At 37.6% G+C, this 18764-nt stretch overlaps 1 pseudogene; it reads right to left on the reverse strand.

The window, feature by feature from the left end:
• Positions 1 to 397: 397 nt before the first annotated feature.
• LOC105732593 (WW domain-binding protein 11-like) lies at positions 398 to 18351 on the reverse strand (annotated as a pseudogene).
• Between the last annotated feature and the right edge of the window lie 413 nt (positions 18352 to 18764).

Raw genomic sequence — 18764 nt, forward strand, 5'->3', positions numbered from 1 at the left:
TAGTTTATATGCATAGAGTTGTTTGTAATAATCTCTGATGATGGTTTGAATTTTTGTGGCATCTGTGGTGATATCCCCTTTACCATTTTTTATTGCATCTATTTGGTTATTCTCTCTTTTCTTTTTTATTAATCTGGCTAGTGGTCTATTTTGTTGATCTTTTCAAAAAACCAGCTCCTGGATTTATTGATTTTTTTGAAGGGTTTTTCTTGTCTCTATCTCCAGTTCTGCTCTGATCTTAGTTATTTCTTGTCTTCTGCTAGGTTTTGAGTTTTTTTGATCTTGCTCCTCTAGCTCTTTCAATTTTGATGATAGGGTGTCAATTTTAGATCTCTCCTTTCTTCTCATGTGGGCACTTATTGCTGTATATTTTCCTCTAGAGACTGCTAACAGTCCTTTATATTAGCTCAAGTGCTGAGCTGTGAGCCCCGTTGTCCTCCTCTGACTTTCTTTGGGGATCAGCAGTAACCCCTTTATTTTCCCAATTTACTGTCAGAGTAGTGGGCACCAATCAAGTAATCTCTGCCTTAGGATTAGTGGTGTGTGGCTTGGCACTGGTAGCTACTGTGGCTTTCTTCTCAGTGGTGTCTGCACTTGTATCATCTGCCTTGGGTTGCTGAATCAAGTTAGGTGGAGCACTTAAAACCCCAGAGTTCAGCAAGGGAGCTGGTGAGAAAAGCCCCAGGTTGGGGGTGAACAGGTCCTGGTGGAGGCACCAAAGATGGGTGCATCATGCCAGGATAAGATGGAGAAATACCTGGAAGCACAGGGGGAGGTTATCTTGGTGGGGGTCTTCAAGAAGGGTGACAACAAGGCAGACCTGGAGGTGGACCTAGGGAAGAGCAAGGGGTCTGCCTGGTGGTGGTCCTGGATGTAAAAGTCAGAGTAATGACCCTCAGAGTAATGAGCCCTAGCATTCCAGGTAATCTCAGGAATGGAGGAGCTCCTGGAAGTGGTCCAGGAGGAAGGCCCATAGGTGGCCCAGGAGGCTGTAATGGTGGAGCAGGTGGAAGTCAAAGAGGAGGTGGTCCTGGCATGGGAAACGCTTGTATCTGAGAAGGAGGAACAGACTGGGGGTTGGGAGGAGCCTGCTTCTGTGAAGAAGCAGTAGATGTGCCATAGAAATGAGACTCCTCTTTATGCTGTTTTTGTGATGATTTTCTGCTTCAGAGTCATTGGAATTATCTTCATCATCATCCCCTGAAAATTCCTCTACTTTCTACTCCTCCTCAGGGTTTCCTGACCTACCATACCAAGCAGCATGGCTTGAAGAGGAGTCAGCTCCTTCATATTCTTTTTTTCTTCCTTGATTTTCCAGGCATATCTGTAAATTGTACACTCAGACCTGTCTTCTTTTCTTCACTGTGATCTCTCTCACCATCATCACGTTGCACAAATTCACCCCCCTCACATTCTCCATCTGATCTGTCAATGTCACTGTCATCAGTACTGTCGTCATGCTTATCTTGATCCATGTCCTCAGGAGAGCCATCATTTTCACTGGTGTTGGAAACATCATTGGTGACCCTGCTGGGCAAGTTCAGGACTATATAACATGTCTTCATCTTGCCTACAAGGAGGAAGATCTAGGGCAAAGCCCACTGCACAGCCATACATCTGCAAGACCTGAGGAGGAGGTGGACCAGAAGGAAGACCGGGATGTAAACGTGGAACACCGTGTCCAAGAAGACAAAGTATAGAAACTGCCTGAGTTGGAGGCCCATAGACTGAGGTTTTCTTAATGATGAGGGATGGCTGGGCACCAGGAAATGGAATGTCCTGGATCAAAATGGAAGTAGCATGTGACATATTGGGCAAAGGAATATGCTCCACTTCCACATGCTAAGCATTCTTGACAGCATCAAAATATTGGCTAAGTTGAGCCCTCTTCTGTTCATTGTCTACTTCTAGCTTTCTTGATTCTTTGCAAATATCTAGATTCTCTTTTTCATAGAGTCAAAGAATATGTTCAAAGGTTTCATGCAGCTTTTTACTTTCTCATTTAATTGTGGCTGTTGCACTGCCTTAAACTTCTTACATCTAATTTCTCCATGTTCCAGATAATCTGTTTGGGATCCCTCATTTTAAAAACTGCAACACCTACCATCATGCACTGTTTTTTGTTTTTTAATTCTTTTTTCCTAGCTTTCTTTCAGGCTTGGTCTGTGGGGTTCATAAATTTTTCACTCTTAGCTGGGTGCAGTGATTCATACCTGCAATCTCAGTACTTTGGGAGGCTCAGGCGGGATCACTTGAGGTCAGGAGTTTGAGATCAGCCTGAGCAACATAGTGAGACCCCATCTCTACAAAACAAAAACAAAACAAAACAAAACAAAACAAGAATAAATTTTCCACTCGGTGGATGATGTAGATCTCTGTCCCATGTTGACAATTTGTATAGTTTACCTGTTTATTAAAAAGCAAAAACAAAACACTTCTGCTGTGGTGCCAGGACTGGGAGAACTGGGGAGTGGGTAATTGCTGACTTCTTTTACTTTGTTTATTTTATTTATTTATTTACTTTTAACTTATTTTCACCCACTTGAAAGTTATTGTTTTGTTTTTTTCTGTAAGTTACTGAGGTACAGGTGGTATTTGGTTACGTAAGTTCTTTAGTGGTGATTTGTGAGATTTTGGTGCACCCATCACCCAAACAGTACACACTGCACCATATTTGTAGTGTTTTATCCCTTTCTCCCCCAAGTCCTCAAAGTCCATTGTATCATTCTTATGCCTTTGCGTCCTCATAGCTTAGCTCCCACATATCAGTGAGAACATATGATGTTTGGTTTCTATTCTGGAGTTACTTCACTTAGAGTGATAGTCCAGGTCATTGCAAATGCTGTTAACTCATTCCTTTTTATGGCTGCATAATATTCCATTATATGTATATTTCTTTGTATTGTATATATATGTGTGTGTGTGTATATATAGCCATATATGTGTATATATAAATGTATATATATATATCACAGTTTATTCATCTTCTCATCAATTGACAGACATTTGGGTTAGTTCCATGATTTTGCAATTGTGAATTATGCTGTTATAAACATGTGTGTGGAAGTATCTTTTTTGAATAATGACTTCTTTTCCTCTGGGTAGATATCCAGTAGCGGGATTGCTGGATCAAATGGTAGTTCTACTTTTAGTTCTTTAAGCAATCTCCACACTGTTTTCCATAGCAGCTGTACTAGTTCACATTCCCACCAGCAGTGTAGAAGTGTTCCCTGTTCACCACATCCATGCCGACATCTACTGTTTTTTTGATTATGGCCATTCTTGAGGAGTGAGGTAATATCGCATTGTGGTTTTTTTTTTTTTTTTTTTTTTTTAGAGAAAGAGAGAGAGAGAATAGGAAGGAGAAAAAAGGAAGAGAAAGAGAGAGAGAGAATGGGGAGGAGGGAGAAGGAAAAGAAAGAGGGAGAGAGAATGGGAGTATTGCTTTCTTGCCCAGGCTAGAATGCAATTTAGTAATGGGTATTGAAAACCTCTTTTATACTGATAATTATACTTAATGATGTAATCAGGAAGGAGTAAGGGAAGAAGATAACAAACAAACAGCCAACCAATATTTAATTTAAACCTATGAAATGCTATGCGATTACTGAGGAGTGATTTACTTCCAATTATATAGTCACCTTTGGAATAGGTGTGAGGTGGTAATGTATGTTTTGTGTATTGGAAGTGGAGAGTACTATAAATATTTATTAAGTTTACTTGTTCCGGGTCTGAGTTCAAGTTCTGAATATCCTTGTTAATTTTCTATCTCGTTGATCTATAGAATCGTTAGCTCTTCTTGTTGCATTGATCCTTTTGCCATTATGTAATGTCATTCCTCGCCTCTTTTGATCTTTGTTGCTTTAAAGTCTACTTTATCAGAGGTGAGAATTGCATCTGCTGCTTTTTGTTTATTAGTTTATTTTTACTCTCTGTTCAATTGGTAAATCTTCCTCCTTCTCTCTGAGTCTTTGTGTATTGTTTCATGTAAGATGGGCCCGGATGCAGCATACCGATGGGTTTTGGCTTTTTATCCAATTAAAATATATGTAAGTTTAATACCAGCATTTGATGCTAGCTGGCTGTTTTGCCCATTAGTTGATGTGAATTTTTTATTGTGTTAAAGTTCTTTGCTTTTTGATATATTTTTGGAAAGGCTGATATTGGTTGTTCCTTTATATGTATAGTGCTTCTTTCAGAAGCTCTTGTAAAGCAGGCCTGGTGGTGGTGAACTCTCTAAGTACTTGTTTGTTCGCAAAAGATTTAATTTTTCCTTCGCACATAAAGCTTAATTTGGCTGGATAGGAAATTCTGGGTTGCAAGTTCTTTTCTTTAAGGATGTTAAATATTGGTCCCCACTCTTTTCTGGCTTGTAGGGTTTCTGCTGAGAGATCTGCTGTAAGTCTGATAGGTTTCCCTTTATGGGTAACCTGAACTTTCTCTCTAGCTGCCCTTAGTATTTTCTCCTTCATTTCAACCCTAATAAATCTGGCGATTATGTGCCTTGGGGTTGGTCTTCTTGAAGAATATCTTTGTGGTGTTCTCTGTATTACCTGGAGTTGAATATTACCCTGCCTTGCCAGGTTGGGAAAATTTTCCTGAATGATATCCTGAAGAGTATTTTCCAACTTGGATTCATTCTCTTCATCACATTCAGGTACACCTATCAAACGTAAATTAGGTCTTTTCACATAGTCCCATATTTCCTGGAGACTTTGCTCATTCCTTTTCATCCTTTTTTCTGCATTCTTGTCTTCTCGTTTCATTTCACTGAGCTGGTCCTCGACTTCTGATATCCTTCCTTCTGCTTGATCAATTCGACTGTTTAAACTTGTGCATGCTTCGCGAAGTTCTCGTGTTGTGTTTTTCAGCTCCATCAATTCACTTATATTCTTCTCTAAATTGTCCATTCTCATTAACATTTCGTTAAACCTTTTTTCAAGGTTCTTAGTTTCTTTGCATTGGGTTAGAATAAGTTCTTTTAATTCACAGAAGTTTCTTATCACCCACGTTTGGAAACCTGCTTCTGTTATTGGAATACCGGTGTAATCTATTAAGCCTTGTTCCGTTACTGATGAGGAATTGCAATCCCCTGTAGAGGGAGAGGCATTCTGATTTTGAGTATTCTCTACCTTTTTACGCTGGTTTCTTCCCTTCATTACATATTTGTCCGTCTGTTGTCTTTATAATTACCGACTTTCTAACTGGGTCTCTGATGTCCAACTTGTTGATTCCCTGCGCCGAAATCTGAGCAATCCACTGAGCCGGCCAAAAGAGCGGTGTTAAGATTGATGGTGCTTTTCTGCCCGGGAATATCCGGACTCTGCACCAAGAACTGGCGTGCTAAGGCACCAGCAAAACCGCCACGCCGGCCACAAGAGTCGCCCTGGCGACCCGTGGAGCTCCTCCACTGGGAATCTCGTGGTCCGTGAGCAACTAATATTCGTCTGAAAGTGTGGCGTCCTCTCGTTCTTTGCGCTTTCACTGGGAGGTACGTGCCCGAGCTGCTAATCATCAGCCATCTTGGATCTCTCTCCTCCGCATTGTGGTTTTGATTTGCATTTCCCTGATTGTTAGGGATGTTGAGGATTTTTTCATGTTTGTTGGTCGTTTGTATATCTTCTTTTGAGAATTGTCTATTCATGTCCTTAGCCCACTTTTTTATGGGATTTTTTTTTCTTACTGATCTGTTTGAGTTTGTTGTAGATTCTGGACATTAGTCCTTTCTCAGATGTTGTAGATTGTGAAGATTTTTTCCCACTCTGGGGGTCATCTATTTACTCTGCTGACTGTTCCTTTTGCTATGCAAAAGCTCTTTAGTTTAATTAGGTCCCAGCTATTTATCTTTGTTTTTATTGCATTTGCTTTTGGGTTCTTGGTCATGAAATCCTTGCTTAAACCAATGTCTAGAAGGGTTTTCCCAATGTTATCTTCTAGAATTTTTATAGTTTCAGGGCCTTATTTTTTAATTTGAGGTAGAGTTTGCTCTTGTTGCCCAGGCTGGGGTACAATGACCTGATGTTGGCTCACTGCAACCTCTGCTTCCCAGGTTCAAGTGATTCTCCTGCCTCAGCCTACCTAGCAGCTGGGATTATGAGCACCCACCACCATACCCAGCTAATTTTTGTTTTTTGTTTTTTTTTTTAGTAAAGACAGGAATTTACCATGACAGCCAGGCTGATCTCGAACCCCTGACCTCAGGTGAACCACCTGCCTTGGCCTCCCAAAGTGCTGGGATTACAGGCATGAGCCACTGCACTCGGTCATAGTTTCCAGCCTTAGGTTTAAGTCCTTAATCCATCTCTTAGTTGATTTTTGTATAAGGTGAGAGATGAAGATCCAGTTTTTTTTTTTTTGTTTTTTGTTTTGTTTTGTTTTGTTTTTTTTGTTATTCTCCCTTTTCTTTTTTATTAATCTGGCTAGTGGTGAGGATCCAGTTTTATCATCCTACTTGTGGCTAGCCAATTATCCCAGCACCATTTGTTGAAAAGGGTGTCCTTTCTACACTTTATGTTTTCGTTTGCTTTGTCAAAGATCAGTTGGCTGTAAGTATTTGGGTTTATTTCTGGGTTTCCTATTCTGTTACATTGGTCTACATGCCTAATTTTGTATCAACACCACACTGTTTTGGTGACTATGCCCTTATAGTATAGTTTGAAGTCAGGTAGTATGATGCATCCAAATTTGTTCTTTTTGCTTAGTCTTGCTTTGACTATGCAGACTCTTTTTTGGGTCCATATGAATACTGGAATTGTTTTTTCTAATTCTGTGAAGAATGATGGTGGTATTTTTATGGGGATCACATTGAATTTGTAGATTTTTGGCAGTAAGCTCATTTTCACAATATTGATTCTACCCATCTATGAGCATGGGATGTGTTTCCATTTGTTTGTGTTGTCTATGATTTCTTTTAGCAGTGTTTTGCAGTTTTCCTTGTAGAGGCCTTTCTCCTCCTTGGTTAAGGATATATGTAATTTTTTTTTCCAGCTATTGTAAAGGGGTTGAGTTCTTGATTTGATTCTTCACTTGGTCACTGTTGGTGTATAGAAGAGCTACTGACTTGTGTATATTAATCTTGTATCCAGAAACTTTGCTGAATTATTTTATCAGTTCTAGGAGTTTTCTGGAGGAATCCTTAGGGTTTTCAAGGTTAACGATCATATCATCAGCAAACAGTGACAGTTTGACTTCCTCATTACTGATTTGGATGTCCTTTACTTCTTTCTCTTGTGTGATTGCTCTGACTAGGATTTCCAGTACTATGTTGAAGAGGAGTGGTGAGAGTGAGCATCCTTGTCTTGTTCCAGTTCTCAGAGAGAATATTTTAAACTTTTCTCCATTCAGTATTATGTTGGCTGTGGGTTTGTCATAGATGGCTTTTATTATATTAAGGTATGTCTCGTATGCAAATTTTGCTGATAGTTTTAATTACAAAGTAATGCTGAATTTTGTCAAATGCTTTTTCTGCATCTATTGAAATGATCATGTGGTTTTTGTTTTTAATTCTGTTTATGTGATATATCACTATTTATTTATTTAGACAGAGTCTCGCTGTGTTGCCCCTGCTGAACTCACTGCAAACTATGCCTCCAAGGTTCAAGTGATTCTCGTGCATCAGCCTCCCGAGTAGCTGGTATTACAGGCATGTGTCACCATGACTGATTAATTTTTGGATTTTTAGTAGAGATGAGGTTTCACCAAGTTGGCCATGTTTCACCATGTTGGCCAGGCTGATCTCAAACTTCTGGCCTCGAGTGATCCACCCACTTCGACCTCCCAAAGTGCTGGGATTGCAGGCATAAGCCACCACACCAAGTGAATGTATCACATTTATTGACTTGTGTATATTAAACCATCCCTGTATCCCTGGTATAAAACCCACTTGATCATGGTGAATTATCATTTTGATATGTTGTTGGATTTGGTTAGCTAGTATTTTGTTAAGAATTTAAGCATCTATGTTCATCAAGGATGTCAGTCTGTAGTTTTCTTTTTTGGTTATGTCCTTTCCTGATTTTTGTATTAGGGTGATGCTGGCTTTATATAATGAATTTGGGAGGGTTCCTTCTTTCTTTATCTTATAGAACAGTGTCAAAAGGATTGGTACCAATTCTTCTTTGAATGTCTGGTAGAATTCTGCTGTGAATCTCTCTGGTCCTGGGCTTATTTTTGCTAATTTTTAAATTATGATTTCAATCTTGTGCTTGTTATTGGTCTGTTTAAGGTACTTATTTCTTCTTGATTTAAGCTAGGAGCATTGCATTTTTCCAGGAATTTATCCATACCGTACAGGTTTTCTAGTTTATGTGCATAAAGGTGTTTATAGTAGCCTTGAATGATATTTTGTATTTCAGTGGTGTCAGTTTTAATATCTCCTATCTCCTGTTTTGTTTCTTAGTGAGGTTATTTGGATTTTTTTTTCTGCTTTTCTTGGTTAATCTTGCCAATGGTCTATCAATTTTATTGATCTTTTCAAAGAACCACTTTTTTCTTTCATTTATCTTTTGTATTTTTTTGTTTCAATTTTATTTAGTTCTGCTCTAATCTTCCTCATTTCCTTTCTTCTGCTGGGTTTGGGTTTGGTTTGTTCTTGAGGTGTGACCTTAGAGTGTCAGTTTGCGCTCTTTCAGTATTTTTGACGTAGGTAGGGCTATGAACTTTCTTCTTAGCACCGCCTTTGCTGTATCCCAGAGGTTTTGATAGGTTGTATCATTATTGTTGAATTTGAAGAATATTTTAAATTTCCATCTTGATTTCATTTTTGACCCAATGTTCATTCAGGAGCAGGTTATATAATTTCCATGTATTTGTGTGATTTTGAAGGTTCCTTTTGAAGTTGATTTCCAGTTTTATTCTACTGTGGTCTGAGAGAGTGCTTGATATAATTTCAATTTTCATAAATTTATTGAGACTTGTTTTATGGCCTGTTATATGGTCTATCTTGGAGAAAGTTCCACATGCTGTTGAATAGAACTTGTATTCTGCAGTTGTTGGATGAAATGTTCCACCTATATCTGTTAAGTCCATTTGTTCCAAGGTCTAGTTTAAATTCATTGTTTCTTTGTTGGCTTTCTGTCTTGTTGACCTGTCTAATGCTGTCAGTGGAGTACTGAAGTCCCCCACTATTATTGTGTTGCTGTCTATCTAATTTCTTAGGTCTATTACTAATTGTTTTATAAATTTGGGAGTTTCAGTGTCAGGTGTTTTATAAATTTGGGAGCTTCATATGTTTAGGATTGTGATATTTTCCTGTTGGACAAGGTCTTTTACCATTACATAATGTCCCTCTTTGTCTCTTTTAACTGCTGTTGCTTTAAAGTCTGTTTTGCCTGGTGTAAGAATAGCTACCCCTGCTTACTTTTTGTGTCCATTTGCATAAAATGCCTTTTTTCACCCCTTTACTTTAAGTTTATATGAGTCCTTATGTGTTAGGTAAGTCTCTTGAAGGCAGCAGATAGTTGGTTGGTGAGTTCTTATCCATTCTATAGTTCTGTATCTTTTAAGTGGAATATTTGGGCCATTTACATTCAATGTTAGTATTGAAATGTGATTAGTGTTGCATTCATCATGCCCTTTGTTGCCTGCGTACTTTGTTTTTTTTTATTTTTTGTTTTTGCTTTTTAACTTGTATTTTTGTTTTGTAGGTCCTGTGTGATTTATGCTTTAAAGAGATTCTGTTTTGATGTGTTTCCAGGATTTGTTTCAAGATTTAGAGCTCCTTTTAGCAGCTCTTGTAGTGGTGGCTTGGTAATGGTGAATTCTCTCAGCATTTGTTTGTCTGAAAAAGACTGCATTTTTCCTTCATATATGATGCTTAGTTTCACTGGTTACAAAATTCTTGGCTGATAATTGTTTTTTTTTTTTTTTTTTTTTGAGTAGGCTGAAGATAGGGCCCCAATCACTTCTTTGTGCTTAGGCAAAAGTCTTTTTGTGATGAATTTCCTGGGTGTTCTTTGTGTTTCTTGTATTAGGATGTCTAGGTCTTTAGCAAGGCCAGGGAAGTTTTTCTTGATTATTCCCCCAAATATGTTTTCCAAGCTTTTAGAATTATCTTCTTCCTCAGGAACAATTCTTAGGTTTGGTTATTTAACATAATCCCAGACTTCTTGGAGACTGTTCATATTTTCTTATTCTTTTTTCATCTTTGTTGGATTGGGTTAATTCAAGACTATTATCTTATAGCTCTGAATTTCTTTCTTCTACTTATTCAATGCCATTGAATAAGTAGATTGTCAGAGAAGTGGGGGAAAGCACAGAGTCACAGCCTCACTCAGCTCCCACTTAAACGGAAGGGCCGGTCTCACTCTCACAGTGCCCCCGCCAACAGCCCCCAGTCTGTTTCCAGGCAGAGTACAATAGGGGCTTGAAAACCTGCCCCAGGCTATTCGCCACCCAGCTGCAAAAGAAAAGGGCTTGGTTCTCCCCAACCTGCAAACTCTGCACACTGGATTTGCACTCTCCCCCAGATACTGGCCAGGAGGCTTCTCACCGCATTCAAATTGTTACGAAGTTTTACTAGAGAGTTCCTTCTACCTGTGTAGTTTTAATCCCTCCTCTCCTGTTGGATCCCTGTGGTGCCAGGCAGGAATGGCCTGCTTGGGCACCCAGTGAGTGCCCAGGGGCTTTTTGCTGCTTCCTCTACCCCTGTATTTCATTTGGCTCTCCAAATTGATTCAGCTCCAGGTAAAGTTAGAAACTTCTTTTCCAAACAGACCTTTAGTTTCTCCAGTGGGGGTGTGTGTTCGGGAGAGGAGGGTCTCCCATTCCCACTTCCACAGTTGAGGGACTCAGTTTTGTGGGTGGTTTCCTAGGTCCTGCAGGAGCAGTCTGTTTCTTTCAGAGGATCTGTGGGTCCTCTTGGGATTGCTGGTTTGTTCTTGCAGTTTATCTGGAGCTAAAATTCCCAGTGAGAATCCCCACATACTGCTCTGTCTGGAGCTGCAGTCTAGTCCTGCCTCCCATCTGCCATAATCCACAGTATTCCAGCTTCTTTTACTTTGTAAAGGTCTTTCACTCAGCCCCTCTGTTAACCCCTCAGCCACCACCATCTTGAAATCTCCAAAACTGTACTTTTTATATTTAGGAACTATTTACCAACATTTCTACATAATTATGTTGTTTTGAGTATGTACTAATAATTGTAATCATAATTAAACCTAGAAAAAAATTTGTCATCTAGATTAAAAATTAAAGTAAAAATTTTAAATGAAGTAACAAAGTAACAAAGTTAGCTTGTACTCTCCTAGTCTTGGAATTAGCCATTTTTCAAAGGAACTCTGATTCATTTTGTGAAGAATGGCATTTAGAAACAAAGATATAAATACTAAGTGAGATTCTTGATTTTGGGATGTCATTGCTGGTTTTCTAAGGAATCAGAGTTACTCAACACACACACAAACATTCACACAATCTATATGCCTCTATCAATCAAAAACCATGAATTCATATTTGGTATTTCCCAAATCCAATCCAGTTTCACAGGATTCATTCTAACTTCTCTCATTCCATATTTGTAACTCTCTTCTCCCATAGTGAGCTCTATCTTCCAGTATATTTATTCTTTCCTATAATACACCAAAACCTTAAAGGATCAAATTCAACCTCACCAGTAGTGAAATAAACATCTTTTGTCCCTGATACAGTGACTGTGAAGCATTTAAAAATGCCTAACCTGAATCTTCTGGATTTAGTACAATTACAATGTTGACTAGTGCATAATCAAAATAACACAATCATCATCATAATAAAAATCTATGTAAATAATTATTAAATAAAAAATGTAATTTTTTGGAAAAACCTCCCTAACTTAAGTAGATTGGGCTTGGTAGTTGTGGTGGGAGAAAAAGTTATTTACATGTTCTTAAAGTATATTTCCGCAAATTACTTATGTACAAAAGGAAAAATAGTAAATTGACACAATGAAGAAAACTGATAGATAACCACTTAGCCAAATGATCAAAGAAACAGATGTTCTAAAATTTTTTCTTTTGCTACATAGGACATCACTGAAAAAATTAGCAAAATCTGATTAATATCTGTAGATTAAATATATAACAGCATCCGTGCTAGTCTCTTGATTTTATAAATTTCTCTGATTTTGGTATTTGTACTATGGTTATAAAAAAATGTCCTTATTTTTAGAAAAACACAAGGAAACAAGAATGTACTTGCCTATTTTAATAAACTATTTGGATAAAGTGGACATCATGTTTCAACTTTTGGGTTGAGAGAAGAAAATGGCTGTGAGAGAATCATTTCAGATGTTATGTAAATGTCATTATTGAGACAAAATAGAAATCATATAAATGTACATTCTTTTTCCAATCCTTTTATAAAAGGCAAAATGATTCCTTTTTGATTGGTTTGACAGACTGTAGTTCTGTTCCCTTACTCTTGAATAATCTTAAATATAAAGCATTATCTAAGATAACTAATTTCAGATTCTTTAAAGTAGAGTCAGAGCTTAAAAGACATTTTTCAAGCAATCTCTGTGTAGGAGCTGTCTAGCTTTTTAGGATCTTTTGATAATATTTTCAAATTTTCTTATATACATTTAATCTAATTACTTTTTAGTGACTCATTTTCCTGAAATACTCAATCTTTATAAAACTATTATTAATTTAATTCATATTTGATCAATCAGTGAAATTTTATTTATTTAACTATGCACAAGACAATTCCTAGAAGGGTCCATGATCTAGAATATCTCAACTTGTGTTGGCTTCTCTAGATAAACACATTTGCAGGGAGGTGCAATGAGATATTATTAATTATAGTATTTAAAATATTAAATTGTACTAATGTTCCAAAAAGAAGAGTAAAGTGCCATGATGTGTGGGTCTCTTCATCACCTCCCACCAAATGTTAGCACCAATGAACAGCATTGGTTGTTCAATGTGACGGGAAACGTGTTTATGAACTACAGTGACTGTAATACATGGCACTAACTGATTTAGAAAAAGTAAGTGACTCTCATTTACTCAAAAATACGTATGAAGCATTTTTCTAAGTGCTTGGAACATGTCAGAGAACAAAATCCCTACCCATCATGGAGCCTATTTTCAGATGTGGGATGTGGAGAAGGGAAGAGATGTATCCTCAGGCAAAAATAGACCAAATAAATAAATAAATTACAGTATGTTAGAAAATGAAAATTCCACAAAGAGAAAAGTGAATACAGTAATAGAGTTATAAAAATGGGGAAAATTAAAAAAAAATAATTATGGAAAAGACTCACAGAGAAGCTGAGTTAAGATTTGAAGGGGGTGGGACATTAGCTAGATGGATATTTGGGGGACCAATATTCATGAAAAAGGGAACAGCCAGTGCAAAGGCCCTAAAGCAGGACTAGAATTGGGGTGCTTGAGAACAGCAAGATGGCCAGTGTGGGTGGAAATTAATGAGTAGGGAAATAGTAAAGAAGATTCAGAGAGGTAAGTAGGATGGTGGTAGTAGCGGGGTGAGCTGGTTACTTCCCTTTGGATTGGCCATTTTCAGTAGCTTAGCTTTTATTTTGAATGAGATAGGGACCCTTTGAAGGATTTTGAATTAACCAGTAACATGATCCGACCTAAAATTTAAAAAGTTTACCCTAGTTATCTTGATGAGAATGGATACTTGGGAGAGGCAAAGGTAGTTAGGAGGCTGGAGCAGGATTCCAGGCAGGGGATGATGATGACCCTGCTGAGGATGATGGTAATGGATGTAGATGTATTTTGGAAGTGGTGCAAATAGGCTTTCTTGAAGAATTGGATATGGAATGTGGAAGTAAGGGAAGGATTGAGGATGACCCCAAGAATTTTGCTGTGAACACTGAAAACTGGTGGTGTTGCCATCAATATGTCTTTCATGTATGTGATGGTGAAAACCTAGAATCTATATTGGTAATACATGGATTTTCCCCATTTCTATCTTGTAATGTTTAATTATACTTAGATTAAGAAAGTTGTTCTGAGAGATTTTACTGCCTGTTTCAGGTTGCCTTTTTAATTTTCTTTATGGAGTGGAGAAAGGATTAAAGTTGAGTTCTAATCTGAATTAGAATCAGTCCCCAGAAATACCCCATTGAGACTTACATAGCTATCCATCTTGGCATATTTCTTAAGTCGTTGCTTATACTGGCTCTCTAACAATTTTTCTCTTAGCATCTAAGTCACATTCTTAACTTGGTGGTCAAAATGACATATGTCATTTATATTGTTCATAAAAACTGTCAAAGAATAATAACTCACTTATCTTCAATAACAAATGTCTTTTTTAAAAAAAAAAAAATTTGTTTTTTTTTTTTTAAAAGATGGGGTTTCACCATGATGGCCAGGCGGGTCTTGAACTCCTGACCTCAGGTGATCCACCCACCTCGGCCTCCCAAACTGCTAGGATTACAGGCATGAGCCACTGTGCCCGGCCTAACAAATGTCTTTTTAATTTACCTGCCACATTTTTTCTTTTTATCAACTGACTCTTGGACATTACTGTTGGGCACTTTTCTGTGTATTTGTTCATTGAATTTATTTGTAAGTCATGAATGTACGAATGAGTCTTCTCTTTTTTTTTTAACCCATTCTCTAAATATTTTCACTTACTTTTTTAAGTGTCTCTCTATAATGCCAGACACCTGGGAATTGACTTTTTCAGAATAATCTTAAATTCATATTGAACTCTAAAACACTTGTGTGCCCAAAACTTGTGTACCAATATTTGTAACCACATTGGAGATTCCTCAAATCTTCTCCTCTAACCTAGTTGCTTGGCAGAAAATCTGGAAGTCATCCACACCACTCCATTAGTGCCTGCATCCATTAACCAAGTTTATTTACTTCTTTATTCTAATATCTATTAACTATCTTCTCTAATGTGCCCTTGAATTAATTCAGGCCTTTATCATTTCTTTCTTGAACTACTCCTGTACCACACACAGCAAAAATTACTGATTTATAAGCTGATTCTAGTTACAGAATTGCAGGTCATTATTTAGGGACTCATTTATTTGGGAGAACTCCTCAATTACCCTTGGTTATGCCAGGTAAAAACAGCCAAAACTAGGAAGAACAGCTCTGCAAAATAAAGCAAAATGATTATTTTTGCTGGTGTCAAGGTTACTGTATGTTAAATAATGACAGATTATTGTTTTTTTTTTACTTGTAGGAGCCCTGGTAAAGAAGTCATAACAAAGAGAGGCCTCTGCTTTGAGTAGAAGCAAGTTCCAGAAACATGAGAAGATTGGGGCTAAAAAGGGAGTTGTTGGTTCTCCACCAAAGAACCTCTGTGACAGGGCAGTGTTAATGGTCACAAAGCACGAATTATCTGATACTCACTTTTAAGTTTTCTGTTTTGTCTTGTTTTCCTAATGAATTCTTTAAATCTTTATGAAGGGTTATGAGCAACAATATTAGGAAGAAAAATGTGTAAGAGAACAGAAGTGATCCTAGAGAAGGGAGAAGAGGTACTTTGAGAAGTGATCAAATCATGTAAACATCCACAGGAGAGCTTTGGAGATTTTAGGCATAAGGACTGAATTCTCTGCAGGACCACAGGATAAGGACTCAAATTATAGATAATTTACTATTAAACTGAAGATTTTTATTGTTGTTGTTTGTGGGTTTTTTTTTTTTTTTTGGAGACAGGGTCTTGCTCTGTCACTCAAGTTGGAGTGCAGTGGCACAATTATGATTCGCTGCAGCCTTGAACTTCTGGGTTCAAGCAATCCTCCCATCTCAGCTGCCTAAATAGCTAGGACTACAGGAGCACAGCACCACACCTGGCTTTTAAAAAAAATTATTATTTTTTGTAGAGATGGGATCTCACTGTATTGACCAGGCTGATCTCAAACTTCTGGCCTCAGCAATCCTCCTGCCTTGGCCTCCCAAAATGCTGGGATTATGGTGAGCCACTGCGCCCAGCTAAACTGAAGATTTACTTTAGATATCAGGAGATTTCGTATCCACTTGGGATACACACTTTGTTTTTCATTTTGTTTTTATTCTCCTTCTGAGTTATCTTTCTGTGTTTCAAATGTAACCGTATTCCCCTGATAAATCATACATAGGGAGCCATATGCTATTTTAAAAAGTTATTTCTTGGGCCAGGCGCGGTGGCTCAGGCCTGTAATCCCAGCACTTTGGGAGGCCGAGGCGGGCGGATCACGAGGTCAAGAGATCGAGACCATCCTGGTCAACATGGTGAAACCCCGTCTCTACTAATACAAAAAATTACCTAGGCATGGTGGCGCGTGCCTGTAAACCCAGCTACTCAGGAGGCTGAGGCAGGAGAATTGCCTGAACCCAGGAGGCGGAGGTTGCGGTGAGCCGAGATGGCGCCATTGCACTCCAGCCTGGGTAATGAGCGAAACTCCGTCTCAAAAAAAAAAAAAAAAAAAAAAGTTATTTCTGTACTTTTAATATAAAATAAAATATATAGTACAGGTCAGTCAGGAATAGGTAAAGTATAATTCAATTTTTAAAATTTCAGACCTTTTAATATATCCATAGATATGTGCAAAAATATAAACATGTAGATATTTGTAAAATGTGATTGTATATTTTAATGTTCTGTAACCTTCCATTCCAACTTATAAAATAATACTGATTTTCTATGTCAGCACATAGTGACATTAGCATCTTTAATAGCTGCATATAGTCTACTGAATTGATGTCCTAAATTTTCTTGAAAAATTTCTTACTGAATACACATTTATTTCAAAATTTTCACTACTATAAATAACTCTGCATATTTATCTTGTTCACTTGTTTCCTTAGCATCTATGCCTACTAATGACTTCTTAAATATTTTTGACTTAAGGATTTAATAATAAGCACATGGGGAAAATCTATGCTTTGTACATTTTGTACTCAATTTTTATCGTGGATGTAAAAGGCTGAGGTTTTCAGCAAGTAACTGAATGTGCTGTTTCTGGGTTTTGCAAGCAGCTGCTTTTAAAAAAGGGAAGCATGTTACACTCTTCCTTAAAAAATCCATTTATGAAAACACTCATACTGTGCTGACAAGATTTAAAGGAACTTAAGGATGAATCTAAATCTCACATACTACTTTTGGAATTCAGTAGAAAGAACAAGTTTGGTTGTTATCTGACTTATTACTCCTTTCTTTTCTATAGCGAAAAAGGGAAAAGATTCTATATTATAAATAAGTGGTAATATTCTTATACTTGGAACATTGACAATAAAAAAAAGATAAAAATATTTCTGAAGCCCACCAAGTTATCTTTGACCATTTGTACTGGCACTTTTATTATGGATTTAAGTTTTTCTTAGAGTTTACATTTTTTTCTTTTTTCCAGCTTCTTCAGCCTAAATGAAAATTTCTGGTCTCTGAGATTGTGTTCTTCATGATGAAAATTCATTGTGCAGTTTACTTTCCTTTGCCTTAAAGTTTGCTGGGATCTTTATATAAAAGCGTTTTCTAACCCTAACATAGAATATGTTTAAATGGAAAGGAAAATAGGCATGGAGTCAAAGTGTCACTGTTTCAGTCCTTGTTGTTCTACATAACACAGTGTTGAGAAAAGCATTGAACTTATTTAAACCTCGGCATTCTTATCTGCAAGATGTAGAAATTATTAATGATTTTACAGAGTGGCTGGCAAGATGAAAGGAGGCCATGTGCTTGAAAATGCACAGAACATCCCCTGGGTAAACAATGGGTCCTCTGCGATTGTTAGACAGGATTGGCTTGACTTCTGCAAAGGCCTTAGTTTCCTTTATTTTGTTCTTTTATATGTTAGAATTTGGTATTTGTGCTTCTTCTTTGCTCCTGAAGCTGTATTTTCCTTTCTCATGTTTAATACCTGATACATATTTTTTTTCTCTGAGTCTCGCTCTGTCGCAGAGGCTGGAATGTAGTGGTGTGATCTTGGCTCACTGCAACCTCCGCCTTCCGGGTTCAAGTGATTCTCCTGCCTCAGCCTTCTGAATAGCTGAGATTTACAGGCATGCACCACCACGCCCGGCTAATTTTCGTATTTTTAGTAGAGGCAGGTCTCACTGTGTTGGCCAGGCTGGTCTTAAACTCCTGACCTCACGTGATCTGCCTGCCTTGACCTCCCAAAGTGCTGGGATTACAGGCATCAGCCACTGTGCCCACCCCAATACCTGATTTTTAAAATGACTTGTTAATTTTTAAAGGTCTAATTTCTTACAAGTTTGATACATACTTTCCAGACTTTATGATTTTGAAGAAGTAAAAAGACTTCTGCAATGCCTGTTTTCTCTCCTGAATATTCTTTCATGTTGGCCATCATTGAAAACACAAACTCACGTTTGCAATCCTGAATTCTTGTACAAGAACAGCATCAGCATTTTGATGAACTAAGAGGTTTGCCATCTTGTCCGACATTTTTGCCTGATAACTACAACTGGGCTCCACTCCTGCCTCATATCCTGTTTCTATTTTTAACACTAAAGGAAACATTCTTTTGTCCTAAGCAGTCTCTGTAATCTGATCAGACTTCAGTCATTCTAATTCCGTCACTATTTACTGGACCTATTTTTAAATAGTCTACTTTTATATCCTGCTTTTTTGTTCTTTTAACTTTAAAATCTTGGATTTAAAGTCATTGAAATTTGAACTTTTATTGTGTGCCACTTGGACCGTGAAATGATTCAGTTGCTAAAGTCAAAAACAAACAAACAAAAAACATGGCTTAGAAGACACTTTTGAAAATGCAGTGAACCACCATTTGGCAGGGGGTGGGGGTGGTCTCTGAGGGTAATTTATAATATAATACTATTCTCTGCTTAAATACTTAT

This window comes from Aotus nancymaae, unplaced genomic scaffold (genome assembly GCF_030222135.1).
Source record: "Aotus nancymaae isolate 86718 unplaced genomic scaffold, 86718_ANA_hifiasm-v0.15.2.pri h1tg000016l, whole genome shotgun sequence".
NCBI classification, from domain to species: domain Eukaryota; kingdom Metazoa; phylum Chordata; class Mammalia; order Primates; family Aotidae; genus Aotus; species Aotus nancymaae.